We start from the raw sequence: 16,746 nt of genomic DNA, 5'->3' as shown, positions 1-16,746 counted from the left end.
CTCATGGGGTTTTATCTTTCGTTGGATCAACATTGCTTGAGACTTGCTTTAGTCTTTTTTCAGATGCTATATGTATAATGTATGACATTACAAGGTATGATCAACATGTACAGTAACTCCAGGATCTCTGTTTTGTATGTGTGTACTGTAATTCCACTGTTTCCATTATGAGCACTAACACACGTAGATTTTCCAGTTTACATACTCTGTTCCAAAGCTTTTTGTTAGAGTTTGTGACAGCCAGAGAGCGGTAGAGATGACCTGAAATGTTGGATTGGTTTGCCTCTTCAAAGTATACATATTTAATGCACATGTAGACCGTGAATGAGGAATAAGGGAACTTGCTGCTTCTCAGTAATCTGAAAGGGTTCCACGGAAGTATTTCCCTACAACTGTATGACAGTAAACAGTGAGAGAAGACCAGTTCTGGACAGCAGCTTTAGACAGGACAAAAGAGGAATGGTCTACCTAGAGAGGTGCAACAGTTAGAGAGGGACACGTTGGTATAAATAGAAAGAGAAATCTCAGGTAATACCAGAGGAGACTGTCTTGTGGTATTTTCCTGAAGAAGGAGTCATATGCATTCCGAAACGCGTAGAATAAACAACTGTTCAATTGTACATTTTGTTTGTTCTGGATGAGCTGGCAGCGCGGATCATAACCCATAAATCCTCCTATTCAGCGATTTAGCTACGGTCGCATGTCGACCAGTGGATCTGCGGCAGCCGACACTATATGCCTATGAATCTTCTACATCAGGTGAGTAGTTACATTACTGGTGAATCTTCTTTTAAATTGTGAGATAAGACACTATCTGCACTTTTTCTTTCCTACTTGGTATATCTGTCTGATCCTTGAATAATTCAATAGTTTCATCATTTTTTTAAGATTGAAAGTAGATATAAGTCTATGCCAACATGTTCTTGTCCGCCATTCTGGCTGTTTCATACACAGACAAGATTTCATTAGTTCTGAGTTTTGACCCACTTAATAAATGTAGGGTTTTTTCTGTCTTATAACATCTGGTAAAAAGATAAACCCAGATGCATCTTTGTTTATTAGAAATCTGACACTAATTTAGTCCCTGAAGCTCAAAAGAACTTGGCTCAGTGATTCCTATGAATGCATAACCTCAAGAAATATAAATATATACGTTTGAAAACTTTGGCACTCATGCAACATATTTGTGTATGTAGCTTTTAAAACATTCCTCATTGCATTATATAAGATCTGGAGAAGATAACATACACAAACAAAAAGGAGCATCAGCATCTAAATGGATTTAACCCTTTACACTGACAAAGTAGTATAGACCGTGATAACCATGACATCACATCTATATTGTAGCTGGGGATGCAGATTACATTTTCAGTATCTTACACTTATTGAGATGTGATGAAAGCACATCTCATAGAAACAGCCCTTGTATTTCTGCTCAATTCGGATACTTGAGTCTCGTAGAAGAAGGTTTATTGGGTGGAATGTGGAGTGACACTAAGTAAGCGCAGCTCTGTGGCAAAAATGTGTTCAAAGAAAGCCCCATGACATTGAGACAATCCTGATAAAACTACCATAATATCATTTAACCTGTTTTATTTCATATTTTAGTTTGCTATATACTGTGTTTTAAGTGCTATTTACTTTGATGTCCATGAGAATGAGGAGAATATCATGTTGTCTTCTCTTCATTCTCAAAGACATCTAATCACAACAATTTCTAGGAAAAAACTTTGACAATTGTTCTGTTTGTAGTGGGAATGAAATTTGTAAATATACGTAAGATATCGACTTGGAGTAACCCTTAGCAACAACATGGATACATATTTTATGTATATGGGCATCATTTTTTAAAGGGAATCACTCAGTAGGATCGGCCCTACTAAGCCATTTATATGGGCATGTAGGTCAAAGAGAGGTGAATAAAATTATACCTTGATACTGTATCTGCGATCCAATCTCTTATTCCAGAGAATTCCACATTTTTCTTAATATGTAAATTGACTGTTAAGATCTATGGGCTGGACATATATCTCCCTGAGAATGTGCCTCCACATCCTATTTTAAATAAAAGGGGCATTAAAAGTTTGTGACATGTAATGACTGACAGGTTATATATAGACTTGGCACGCACTATAATGATGCAGTGAAAAGGGTTTAATAAAGTACAGTACATACAGTAGTAGACGCTTCGGTCTTTGTGACCTTCATCAAAGTACCAAAGTAGTATACCATGAAAAGGGAGGCAAATATCCCCTAAAGAGTACTGGTAATACGAGTGCCTATTGAGGTCAAATTGCTGTGGACATGTGGAATGAGGACACGGCATCCACCGCTAGTCGCTAACGTCAAGGACGTTAGTGTTGATAATTAAAATTTTGCACATGCCCGTTTCAAAGTCTGACAAAGGGTACATTACCCAAAATGTTGCTATATTTTACTCTGGTATAATAACTTTTTTTTGGATATGATGGTAGAAAATATTAAAACCATTTCTGATAAAGTAAGGAGTAAAGTGGCCGGCTCGATTGGAATAAACACTCATTCTCTTCTTTGCAACTTAAGTTGGAGGTTGATCCACCCATCTTTTGTCTATTGCGAATCCACTAATAATGACATGGATGAGAATGGGAGTAATCCATTAAATGTTGTAAATAATTACCACTTATTAGTGCAGAGTCTTATGCTTGTCTCTCCTTATGGCTTACCATACGGATCGGACATCGCAGATTGACCACAGCTGGAATCACATGCAAAATATGGGAATGCACCTTTATGAAATAGATCAGCACAGGATGTTGAATGTAATAACTAAAAGAGGCTTAAACATGAAGAATAACTGGAAGATCCTGGGTTTTCAATAATTTTACCAAATGAGGGTTATATCTTAAATCAGCTCTATAGTATGACAAGATATGCATGTTTTAGTAACACAAAATATAAATTTTAATGAGTAAATATGAAACAAATGACTAAAAATACTGGTATAAATACAACACTAAGATGATAATATATATATATAAATGTATTTTTGTATCTAAAAAAATAAATACATTTGTCTTTAGTATCCTAAAACGGTTCACAATTCCACATATTTGGATATTTATATATCCTTACCGAAATGATATATCTCCAAATAAATGGAAGAAAAAGCAGCAGTCTAGTGCCTGTGGTTCAGCGTATAGCCTAATTTTGTAGCCAGCAATACCCTGGAGAGATATTAAATAATAAAGTCTTTTAGCTGAATTTAGACCCTCCTGCAAACATATCTACTATGTTCTTCAAGGAGTTGTTCAGCTTTTACACGTATCTTAAAAACATGTCCTGTTTGTTGATTTTTTTTCAATAAAAAATGTAAACACCGATACAGTATGTGACCTCCAAGGGAAAGTAAATGTCAAATGTTAGTATTGCTAACTATTGTGCCATACATTACCTTTAAATGCATCTTAGATCTCATTATGTTTATATATAAATACTTTACTTTCACGTAATTTATTCAAAGGAGACTTTTTCTTATGACTGTACCATAATATTAATATGGCTTCAGTTACATAGGTTGAAAAAAGGACACAGGCTCATCAAGTTTAACCTTTTAAACCAATTATATAATCTCAAGATATTTATAACCCACAATGTTATTTGTCATGAGAAAACCAGCCAGCCTTTTTTTTTAAATCCGTTATAGTGTCTGCCATTATTAGCTCTTGTGGTAGAGCATTCCACAGTCTGACTGCTCTAACTGTAAAGAACCCTTTCCTGTTTAGATGCTGAAATCGCTTTTCGACCACATGCAATGTATATCTTCTAGTCCTTTGTAAAGTGAAAGGAATAAATCATGGGCCAGTCCTTTGTATTGCCCACACATTTAATTATACATATCAATCACATCACCTTTTTGGATTGTTTTGTAATAGTATACTGTCAAGTTCACTTTTCCTATAAAGTTTTGTTTCCCATCCACAACGTCATTAATAAAGAGATAAAAAATAATTGGTTCTTTCACAGATCCTTGCGGTTCCCACTGCTGACTATATCCCATTTCTAGAATGTACCATTTACTACGAGTCTTTTTGTCTATTAGCCAGCTCCTTACCCATCTGCATGGCTTTGCCTAGTTCCTGGATATGGTTCAGTATAAGGTCATTATGTGGTACAGTATCAAACGAATTTGAAAAGTCCAGATAAGTCACATCAACTGCATTACCAACTTCCAGATTTGCCCTTATCTCCTCGTAGAAACCCAGCATGTTGGCTAGACATGACTGATCTATCTTTCATGAACCCATGCTAGTTGTCAGTTATTAAATATATATATGTCCTCTCTTATAATACTATCAAGAATTTAGCACACAACTGAGGTCAAACTTACCGGACGGTATTTGCATGGATCCACCTTCTTACCCTTCTATAATTCTGGACCATGTCAGCCATCCTCCAATCTTGTGACATAGACCTTGTTACAAGAAAATCTGTCAATTACTGAGCTCAACTCCCTCAATATCCATGGATGAATGCCATCTGACCTTGGGTCTTTGTCAATATTTAATATGGTAATTCGTACCCATACTACTTCAGTTAATTTAGTGATATTGGGTGGTGAACCTTGATTTCTGCCTTGCTGATCAATGCCTGGCACAGGCAATTTATTGGTGAGCATAAATGAAAAGTGCATGCTTAATATTTCAGCCTTCTCTTTTTCATCTACAATTATATTCCTATTGTCATCATTTAGGGAGCTAATATCACTGGATAATTTTTCTTTTTGGTGTTAATATATTTATAACATTTGTATTTATTTTAATGTCATTTGTGAGATTTTTTTTCTGTAGACAACTTTCCCAGCGTTATTTCTTTTTTACATTTCTTACTGAAATCATTGTATTCCTGGAAGCTATTTCTGACCCTCCAACCTTCAAAGTTTTAAATGCCTTCTGTTTTTGTCTTATACTTGTTGCTGCCCTATTTAACTACAATGGATTATTTTTATTTCTTGACATTTTGATACCAGAGGGTATAAACTTTCTACAGAATTCTAGTTATATTTGTTCAAACATTCCTCATTTCAGTTCAGTGCCACCATTTACTAGGACATGGTGCCAAACTCTTCTATTAGTTGCATGAATGTAATTTTTCTATAGCTCCAGGTTTTTGCATTTCTACTTTTTGTTGTTTTGCTGAATATTACTTTGAAACTTACCATATTATGGTCGCTGCTACCCAAGTGATCATGGACCTGGACATCTGATATTGCATCTAGTCTGTGTGAAAAGACCAGATCCAGCAAATTATCTCCTCTGGTTGGTTCATCTACCAACTGAGATAATTGCATTTTGGATACAATTGTATGGCTTTTAGCACAATTAGCAGTCTATGTCTTAATTAATATCAGGATAGAGTATTTCCAAATTCCCTGTTGTGTCTTGCATAACTTAGTGCACTGTAATCTAAAGGGTTTTTCACAAAATCAGAAGTTATCACATATAACCAGTGGATAAATAGGTGATTGCTGATGAATTGACAGCTGCAACCCCCAGTGACCCCAAGAACAGGGTCTTCAGCGCGCCGTCTTGAATGAAGCCGCCGTATGACTCTGCTCCTTTCATTGTCCATGGTAGTGCCTTTAATAGCTAAAAGCTGTAGCGATAGCTGTAGCTGTCTCCTGCTGTCCCAAAGACAAGGAAATGAATGGAGAAGTGATGGAGCATGTACACCCCAGTACTCTACAGATCCCTGTACTCAGGAGTGCAAGGGGACCCAGAACACCACCAATCAGCAAGCTTACCCCTATACTACAGATATGTGATAAATTTCACTTTTAGGAAAACACCTTTAATGCTTAAATCCAAGGGCATATATTATTGACAGTGGACGTTTGGGAAAGTGGGTCTAAGCCAGATCTAGTCCTATTCATTGCTGATGAACAGTTGCATGACTGTGGTGGTTGCTGCTTTCTGCACCTTCTAAGAAGAACAAGGCAGAGTCTCCTGTCCTATCTCTGAGAATTTATATATTGCTTCTGTAGCGCCCCCACTGCCGCAGGGCCGAGGGGTACCCGGTACCGGGCCTGTGAGTCTCTGCTCTGGGGTTGTCACGGTGGCTAGGCCCGGTCCGTGACCCTGCTGAGGGGCGTACAGTAATAAATGTAGGTGGTAGTGTTGTAGCGGTGCAGTTGTGGGGTGCAGGTCGCGGTAAATAATGAGGACACCAGGTTGCAGTCTCTTTACCTCTTTACTGGAGATCTCTGAGTCCTCAGTCCAGAATACGGTTCACCAGGCTGCGCAAGTCCAGCCGGTCCAATGGCACCTCCAGAGTTCACTTCACAGGTGGAAATCGGTGCCTTCCTTCTTAGCGCTATGTGTTGTAGTCCTTCCCTGCTGTGCTTACGGAAAGTACCCCACAACCGTTGTGTCTGTTTCTTAAGTTCCCTCACAACTCGATTAAATGATGTTCTTCTAATCTTCCGTCCCTTCCTGATGTTACAGTTAGAACGGCACCCGTTTGTCGAATAGGCCTGGAGTTCTTCCGGGACCCTAGAGACGCCCCTCTCCCGCAAATGCCTCCCAAGACTTCATAGGTGATATGTGTTAGACAGCCCGCCTTAAACTGACTGTCCTGCCGCTGTTTAGAGTATTGCTTGAAGCTGAATGTTATAATACTCCCTCGGCGTTCCGGCCACCGGTAGTGCGCCTCAGTAGGGTGTTGCTCCGGTCTTACAGCACGACCCCTACTGGAATTCTCCTATTGCTTGATCTCGTTTCTCACTCAGCACAATCTATCTCGCTTCTAGTCCTTTCTTGGGTCCCGCCGCTTCCCGGAGCTGGCGCGGACCCGTTACGTTCTTTTCAATGCCAAGCCTCTGTCAGGATCCCACCCCTGACAGAGACCCTACTGTCTCTTCCTCCACAACACCCTCTGCCACTAGGTGTTGCTTCGTCCAATCCAGTCAGCTTTCTGATCTAACTTCCTGCCTGACCCCCAGTTTACCCACTATGGTGGGGAGTGGCCTAATGAATAGCACCCTTAGCTCCCCCCGGAGGCCCGGCTGTGAAATGTATTGGTGTCTGTGATACCTGATCAGATGAACTCCTTCAGTGCCATCGGACGCACCATAGCTCCCCATAGTGGCGGAGCCACAGTACTGCAACGACCAGGACTCTGGGGCGCTGCACTCCCCCCTGGTTAAACACAGTACTCCGGGACTGGGAAGAAAACAACAATACAAGTTAGCAAAAAGACATACAATTTTGTTGAGTGCAAATGACAATAAGTATACTTGAACAGGCTTCCCTTTATGGGAGGTAAGGACACTTGAACGTTACAAACATGGCAACAATATCATAGCAACATGCTATAATTAACTTTTCTTACCCAACCGGGTATTCTACTAAGTGCAAACATTATTGAACAATAATTTAACTTTGCCTTTAAGGACATACACTCTTCATCCACTAAAGACCTTCCTATAATCACATTATAAGGCATTTTAACTTTCTCATTCTCCTACTTTGGATCTGCAGGACCGCCTGTCCTATCGGCACCAGACCTACTGCCTCTCCTTTCTGTTACAGGACCGCCCCGTTCAGCCAGGGCCTACTGCCTTTTCAACTACTATACACAGTATAGAACATAACTTTTCTTTCAGTTTGAGAACACTGAGCCGGTTCAACTTGGCTCCTATAAGGACTCACCCACTAACCCTTACGGGTTCACTTTCTGTCCTTAGCAACACATTACTAACTTTCGATGGGGAACGCAGGGTTTACCTTCTATCCCCCCCCTTTTCTTATCAACATTATCAACTATCTTCTTTTCACAACATTAAACTTTCTCATTATCTTTCTTCCTTTCTTGCATGCTGGACACCCCATCTATCTCTACGGGCCCACTGCATCCTTCTTCTATCTTTCACCTTTCACTTCTCAGAGCACATTATCAATATTTCTTCACATTTAACCAGTTAAACACATATAACGTTTCTCATATAAACATTATCATCATTTCCTTTGGTCAAGACATTATTGCTACTCATCTTAAGCAATATTACTATCGAAGCATAACAAATGAACATCCCCTTTAAGAGAGGACCAAGTCTCTATGAGATAGCACTTCTTCTCTAGCTACCAGTCTTTACTCAGCAAAGGTTCCAGTGTGGTATCTTCACAAAGAGTCTTTAAGTAAAACCAGTAGGAAGCGCCTTTAATAAGGGGCAAACTATATACAAAAGAGTTCGGATCATGCACTGTTCATGATTCAGCAGTTTTTAAAACTTGTGCAAAACTTTAGGTAACAAAAACAAACAATAGGGATCCCGGGTCAACAAAGGGATCCCTTTAAGAGTTAACCCTTTGCGGGTATAGCAACAAAGTAGTGGAACAGTAACTATTTACAGATTCAGGGTATCGAGGTTTATTCTTTCTCAGGTGGCCGTGGGAGGTTGTTAAACAACAGCTGATGGTGGACACCTCCCGACCGTGCAGGCTTCAGCCCTTGGTCCACGGCTGATGCAGCGGTAGTCTGTTCCCTTTCTTTCCAGTCTTTCCATTGTAGAATCTAGTACCGCTTATATTGTTCCCAATTCAGCACGGCAATGGTGTGACCTTCTCGCCGGACTCCATCCAGTCCAATTCGGGGGGCCTCCCACCGGAGGATAACTCCCTCCGGGCTCACATCCATGAACTCCCCCGTCTGGGCCGGTGGCAGAGGTATCAATCTCCCCGTTGCGCTGGGGGATAATACCCCTAGCCCCGCAAAAAGGAAACGGTTATTGTGGGGGCGAGGATCGATCGCAGGATCAAGGTCGGTCGGGGGAGCAGGGACGCTTTCTATACCTGCGTCTGATGTGATTCCACCGATGTCGGTCCGTTCCCTTAACGAGGGTGCTGGAGTCGGCTGCAGCCCGGACCGCGGCTCCTCCCCGGCAGTCTCTGGATACGGCTCCGCTCCCCATAGCTCTTCTTCGGCTACTTCCGGGATCGGGATAGGTAGGCTCAGCTCTGCTACCGGCTCCGAGGAATTCAGGTCCCCCCGCTGCGGTGGACGCGGGTCCTCTTCTGATGGATGAGGACAAGCCGGGTTCACCTCGCCGTTGTTCGGGCCCCCGCTGTTCATCGTCGCTGTCCGGCATTCGAGGGCAAGGCATGCATCCGACTCTGCCATTTCTCCAAGGTCGAGCTCCTCCTTCACCTCGTTCCCGCCATCCCAGGTCAGGGGGCGGTTCTCTGCTTGAAGGCAGGTCCTCATTTTGCAGCCAGAAGCGCAGGGGGCGGTAGCCATTTCTCGCGCCACCCTGGTAGTCTCCTCCCATGGCACGCCCTCCTTCTTCTCTGGCGTAGCAATGGCGGCGGCTTTTGGCGCGAACTTTTGGCGGCAAGTGACAATCCACAGTCTTTGCAATAAAGTACAGTCCAAGCACAATAAGTCACAGTTCCAAGGCACACATGACCTGCTTCTTCAGGCTTAAGTAGATCCTGTTCGTGACGCCAAGTTTTGTAGCACCCCCACTGCCGCAGGGCCGAGGGGTACCCGGTACCGGGCCTGTGAGTCTCTGCTCTGGGGTTGTCACGGTGGCTAGGCCCGGTCCGTGACCCTGCTGAGGGGCGTAAAGTAATAAATGTAGGTGGTAGTGTTGTAGCGGTGCAGTTGTGGGGTGCAGGTCGCGGTAAATAACGAGGACACCAGGTTGCAGTCTCTTTACCTCTTTACTGGAGATCTCTGAGTCCTCAGTCCAGAATACGGTTCACCAGGCTGCGCAAGTCCAGCCGGTCCAATGGCACCTCCAGAGTTCACTTCACAGGTGGAAATCGGTGCCTTCCTTCTTAGCGCTATGTGTTGTAGTCCTTCCCTGCTGTGCTTACGGAAAGTACCCCACAACCGTTGTGTCTGTTTCTTAAGTTCCCTCACAACTCGATTAAATGATGTTCTTCTAATCTTCCGTCCCTTCCTGATGTTACAGTTAGAACGGCACCCGTTTGTCGGATAGGCCTGGAGTTCTTCCGGGACCCTAGAGACGCCCCTCTCCCGCAATTGCCTCCCAAGACTTCATAGGTGATATGTGTTAGACAGCCTGCCTTAAACTGACTGTCCTGCCGCTGTTTAGAGTATTGCTTGAAGCTGAATGTTATAATACTCCCTCGGCGTTCCGGCCACCGTAGTGCGCCTCAGTAGGGTGTTGCTCCGGTCTTACAGCACGACCCCTACTGGAATTCTCCTATTGCTTGATCTCGTTTCTCACTCAGCACAATCTATCTCGCTTCTAGTCCTTTCTTGGGTCCCGCCGCTTCCCGGAGCTGGCGCGGACCCGTTACGTTCTTTTCAATGCCAAGCCTCTGTCAGGATCCCACCCCTGACAGAGACCCTACTGTCTCTTCCTCCACAACACCCTCTGCCACTAGGTGTTGCTTCGTCCAATCCAGTCAGCTTTCTGATCTAACTTCCTGCCTGACCCCCAGTTTACCCACTATGGTGGGGAGTGGCCTAATGAATAGCACCCTTAGCTCCCCCCGGAGGCCCGGCTGTGAAATGTATTGGTGTCTGTGATACCTGATCAGATGAACTCCTTCAGTGCCATCGGACGCACCATAGCTCCCCATAGTGGCGGAGCCACAGTACTGCAACGACCAGGACTCTGGGGCGCTGCACTTCCCCTCACATATATTTGATAATGTGGGATTGGTACATATTATATATATCTAAATTGGTACAAGGTTGATTATTAAAAAAAGGAAAAAAATAGAATACTTACCTAATAACTGTAGCTCTGTAGGTGTCCTCCACAAGTCTCCAACAGGACATTGTCTGGAACTACTTGTCTGTGGCCAGTGCCCATCACCATATGGAGAGGGAAGGAAGCATGGAGGACACAAGAAGCTCTATAGAGAAGTGGCGTGAGATCAATAGGTAAGGATTCCCTATTCATTTTTATTTTTGAACCATGCTGAGTTTTTTTTTTAATATAAAAATTAAGATAGTGACAACCCCTTCATTGTACATTATTTATATGCATTGAACCATATTTATACTTAACAGATTTTTTTAAATCTCTGGACAACTGGGCAATCTAATTATACAACACAAACAGAAATGCTCATAGGACCTGCTCTGTACAATTAAGGTGCTTTATTAGCAATCAGCAGTAAAATAAAAGCTGTAATGTAGTGGATTCCTTCCAGTTGTGGAGTGGAGGATGAAAGTATAAGGCTGGCATCACACTACCATAGAATATGGGCGAGTGCTATGTGAGAAAACATTGCATATCACTTGGACCAGTATTAATCTATAGTGCAGCTCACATCACCATTTATTTTCTTGGGTGTATTCAGCTTGCGTGTAAAATCGCAGCATGCTGCGATTGTCACCAAGACTCGGCAGAGACTCGCCAATGCAAGCCTATGGGTGCGAGAAAAAAATTGCACAGCACTTGGACTCGGTGTCTTTTGAAAAGATGGCAATTCATGTGCTGCATACAGTAAAATCACACTGACAGGTTAGAATAGAATAGAGAGAATAGATATATACACATAGAATACATAAATATATACATATATATATAGATGTCAGTGACACAAACATATATACATGTATTTACAGTATATTACATAGATATAGATAAAGATGGGGACCCTAAAAAAATGATGTAGGGTCCACCTATAATTAATAACCAGCAAAGGCAATGCAGACAGCTGCAAGTTGATATTAATAGCCTAGGGAGGGGCCATGGATGCTGCCCCCCAGGCTAAAAACATCAGCTTTCAGCCGCCTCAGAAAAGACGCATCTCTAAGATGTGCCAATTCAGGCACTTAGCCTTGCTCTTCCCACTTGCCCTTTAGTGGTGGCAAGTCTGGTATAGTTGGGGGGTTGATGTCACATTTGTATTGTGAGGTGACATCAAGCCCCAAGGTTAGTAATGAAGAGGCATCAGTAAGACTCCCCCATTACTAACCCCATCGTCACATTGTATAAAAACACAGACACCCAGAAAAAAGTCCTTTAATTGAAAGAAAGACACAGACTCCTTTAATAATATTAATTATACCATACTTACGACCTTGCCCATTCCCCCGATGCCTTCATCATCTGCAAAAGAGGTAAAAAAACCATACAACAATATTCCTCACCTTTCCGCAGAGATGCTGCTAATCCATTTGTCCTTTGATGGGTCTAGTTCTGTTATATCTAGATGGCAGGCTGCATGGTTGCATGATGCGACCATGCAGCCTGTCATCCAGTAGACACTGTGCATCATGTGCTCAGTGTCTGCCTGTGACCTGCTATTCCCTGTCTGAGGGCACCATGAGCGTGAGAAATTTCTCCTGTTTGCTGTGCTGTCAGACAGGTACTGCGAGTTCACGGCCAATTAACTCACTTTTTTTTAGGGTCCCCCATTTTAATAGCCAGAAAATGCTAAGTATACAGATGTGAGCTGATATTAACAGCCTGGGAAGCTCCATGGGTATTACCCCCTTCCCAGGCTATAAACATTGGCCCCCAGCCATCGGCTTTCCCTCCACTAGTTACAAATAATTACGCTGGAGCCCACGCCATTTCTTTCAGAAAAATAATCTTTTATTAATTAAATACATGTACAGTAAGATACACACATACTGTACTAATTGTATTTGTCATTGATATCTGTATATCTACCTATTCTATTTGTATTTACTGTATGTAATCTATCTCTTCTATAATGTCAGCTCCAGCTGTGATTTTACATTATGCGGCTGCTGAATTGCCGGTTTTTCTTCTATCTATGTATGTAATGTATATACATTTATATATGTGTGTGTCACTGACATCTATATATCTATGTATTCTATGTGTATATATCTATTCTATATATTCTATTCTAAACTGTCAGCCTTTGATTTTACTGTATGCGGCACATGACTTGCCAGCTTTTCTCCTATCTATCTATGTAATATATATATTTATATATATTTATATATGTGTGTGTCACTGGCACCTATATATCTATGTATTCTATGTGTATATATCTATTCTATCTATTCAATTCTAACCTGTCACTCTGTGATTTTACTGTATGCGCCACATGAATTGCCGGCTTTTATTCTATCTTTTACCGAATGTTACTGACTTTTTCGATATTAAGAAAAATGCTTGTATTACCGATGACGAATCCGAATGTACCACATTCGTACCGAATTTATATTTATTTGGCGATCATTTTCCGAATATATTCGCTCATCTCTACTTATAACCTACATGCCCATATAGATGGCTTAGGAGGGTTGACCCTAATAGCAGATTGTCTTTAAATAGACACAAAAATCTATACAAATTTGGTATTTCTGTAATTGTATTGACCTGGAAAATCATACTCAGAGTAACCTTTACCATAGAATGTATGCCGTCAAAACAAAACATTAAAAAAATGGCAGCATTGCATTTTTTTTCCAAATTTCACAATTGGAATTTTTTTCCATTTTGAAAATGAATGATGTCATACAAACCTACAACTTGTTTCACAAATAAGCCATCATAAAGCTATATGGGCAGAAAAATTTAAAAGATCTTGGAAGAAGAAACAAGCGCAAAAATGAAAATTGGCTGGGGAGAGGAGGGGTTAGTGAAGGGAGCTCTGGAAAAGGATGCACCAAATTCATTTAGTGACTGTCCTCACTTTTACTTTCATAAAATGGCAGTACATGAAAATAAAAGCTTTGTAAGATGTTGTATAAATGAAATCTGCTTTGGGTAAAATCTGTCTTCAGTGAATACAGATTATCCCACATCACTGAGATAGGAGAGGACAGTTGCATCTTACAAGATTTTACCCAAAAAGATGAAAGTGACGAAGAGGAGCTAGAGGCCGACACAGATATTCTGCTGAAAATTCTCCTAAAGAGAATTAAGAGGCGTGGGCCCCTTAAGGGGAATATTTCAGCAGGTTTAAACTACCTCATCTGAGAGCAGCGTGATGTAGACAAAGATACCCTGAATCCAACAATGTATCACTTAGTTTATTGGGTGCAGCCATTCTGATACAGTTAGAGCATTTAGATTTAACAATGCAGCAGAGCTGAGGAAGCTATCCCCACCCCCACAAGGCTCTCCATATACATAGCTATAGACAGTGGGGTGCTTATCACAGAAGGGGCGGAGTCAGACTACCAGGCACAGGCTTCTGCATCCCAGCAATGATAAGCTCCTGGTGCTAAAGCAATCATTGCAAGTAAACAAAGCCACGAGCTTGATAAGAGAGGTATAGCTAAAATCTGTGTTTTTGACTTCAGATTACATACCAAAAACCTACTGACAGATTCACTTTAATGAATTTAGAATTCTGGAGAAAAATGCATGATGAACTGGAGTCATGGGACCCAGTTCATCAAAGCAATTACATCAGGGATGCCTTTTTCATGTTAGTTTTAGCCATCTCTGCAAAATCCTCTGAGCCTAGGTCAGACAGAGCATGACAACTCATCTAATTCATGACATGCCTTACAAAACAACTCTTACTCCAGCTTCTGACTAGCAAAAGATTTGTGGCGAGGCGCAGGAGGCGCAATCACCTTTAAGTCATGCCTAATTCATTAGAGAGGATCGTTCACCAAACTTTTCATGTTGAACTATACAAATGGTTTAAGGTTTTTATTTAACTTTTAACTTTAACTTTTAACTTTTTAAACTCTCTGTAGCAGAGATATTAGCAATGAAAGTAGTTGGCACCTAATCAGTTAACTTTAGTCAGTTTAGGTTTGGGGGCGTGTTCTTTTTCCACTGTGTTGCTGCCTGCTTATGATTGGGCAACTCATACTAGAAGAAGTACCCGCCCCAATGTAAACTGTCTGATACCACCCACCTGGTTTTTAAAAAGTTTAGGTGCCAGATATTTTGATTGCTAATATCTCTCCAAGGGAGAGGTGAAACAAACAAAAAAAAGTTTTATTTCACTCTGCCGCCACTACTACATCATGTGTCCAGCTCAACTTATGACATTTGGTGAGAGGTCCTCTTTAACCCCTTAACGCCCAAGGGTGGTTTGCACGTTAATGACTGGGCCAATTTTTACAATTCTGACCACTGTCCCTTTATGAGGTTATAACTCTGGAACACTTCAACGGATCCTGATGATTCTGACAGTGTTTTCTCATCACATATTGTACTTCATGATAGTGGTAAAATTTCTTTGATATTACCTGTGTTTATTTGTGAAAAAAAAAAACGAAATTTGGCGAAAATTTAGAAAATTTAGCAATTTTCCAACTTTGAATTTTATGCCCTTAAATCACAGAGACATGTCACACAATATACTTAATACGTAACATTTCCCACATGTCTACTTTACATCAGCATAATTTTGGAACCAACATTTTTTTTGTTAGGGAGTTGTAAGGGTTAAAAGTTGACCAGCAATTTCTCATTTTTACAATACCATTTCATTTATGAACCATATCACATTTGAAGTCATTTTGAGGGGTCTATATGATAGAAAATAACCAAGTGTGACACCATTCTAAAAACTGCACCCCTCAAGGTGCTCAAAACCACATTCAAGAAGTTTATTAACCCTTCAGATGTTTCACAGGAATTTTTGGAATGTTTAAAAAAAACGAACATTTAACTTTTTTCACAAAAAATTTAATTCAGCTCCAATTTGTTTTATTTTACCAAGGGTAACAGGAGAAAATGGACCCCAAAAGTTGTTGTACAATTTGTCCTGAGTACGCTGATACCCCATATGTGGGGGGAACCACCGTTTGGGAGCATGGCAGAGCTCGGAAGGGAAGGAGCGCTGTTTGGAATGCAGACTTAGATGTATTGGTCTGCAGGCATCACGTTGCATTTGCAGAGCCCCTGATGTAACTAAACAGTAGAAACCCCCCACAAGTGAACCGATTTTGGAATCTAGACCCCCCATGGAACTTATCTAGATGTGTTGTGAGAACTTTGAACCCCCAAGTGTTTCATTACAGTTTATAACGCAGAGCCATGAAAATAAAAAAATCATTTTTTTTCCACAAAAATTATTTTTTAGCCTTCAGTTTTGTATTTTCCCAAGGGTAACAGGAGAAATTGGACCCCAAAAGTTGTTGTCCAATTTGTCCTGAGTACACTGATGCCCCATATGTGGGAGGGAACCACCGTTTGGGCGCATGGCATAGCTCGGAAGGGAAGGAGCGCCGTTTGGAATGCAGACTTAGATGGATTGGTGTGCAGGCGTCACATTGCATTTGCAGAGCCCCTGATGTACCTAAACAGAAGAAACCCCCCCAAGTGACCCCTTATTGGAAACTAGACCCCCCAAGGAACTTATCTAGATGTGTTGTGAGAACTTTGAACCCCCAAGTGTTTCACTACAGTTTATAACGCAGAGCCGTGAAAATAAAAACTAATTCTTCCCCCAAAAAATGGCTTTTTAGCCCCCAAAATTTTTATTTTCCCAAGGGTAACAAGAGGAACTGGACCCCAAAAGTTGTTTTCCAGTTTGTCCTGAGTACGCTGATACCCCATATGTTAGGGTAAACCCGTTTGGGTGCACGGGAGAGCTCGGAAGGGAAGGAACACTGTTTTACTTTTTCAACGCAGAATTGGCTGGAATTGAGATAGGATGCCATGTCGCCTTTGGAGAGCCTCTGATGTGCCTAAACAGTGGAAGCCCCCAATTCTAACTGAAACCCTAACCCAAACACACCCCTAACCCTAATCCCAACTCTACCCATAACCCTACCCACACCCCTAACCAGAACATGCCCCTAACCCCAACCACACCCCTAACCCCAACACAC

General features: G+C 41.5%; 1 long non-coding RNA gene across 1 annotated transcript in view; it reads left to right on the top strand.

Annotated features, from left to right (window-relative positions):
* The first annotated feature begins 399 nt into the window (after positions 1–399).
* LOC143783490 (uncharacterized) overlaps positions 400–16,746 on the top strand; it is a 93,083-nt gene continuing 76,736 nt past the window's right edge. Inside the window, exon 1 of the long non-coding RNA XR_013217205.1 lies at positions 400–759. This is a non-coding gene — a long non-coding RNA (uncharacterized LOC143783490). The remainder of the gene's footprint in view (positions 760–16,746) is intronic.

Source organism: Ranitomeya variabilis, chromosome 6 (assembly GCF_051348905.1).
Source record: "Ranitomeya variabilis isolate aRanVar5 chromosome 6, aRanVar5.hap1, whole genome shotgun sequence".
NCBI lineage: Eukaryota > Metazoa > Chordata > Amphibia > Anura > Dendrobatidae > Ranitomeya > Ranitomeya variabilis.
This window is presented reverse-complemented; position numbering and strand designations above follow the sequence as displayed.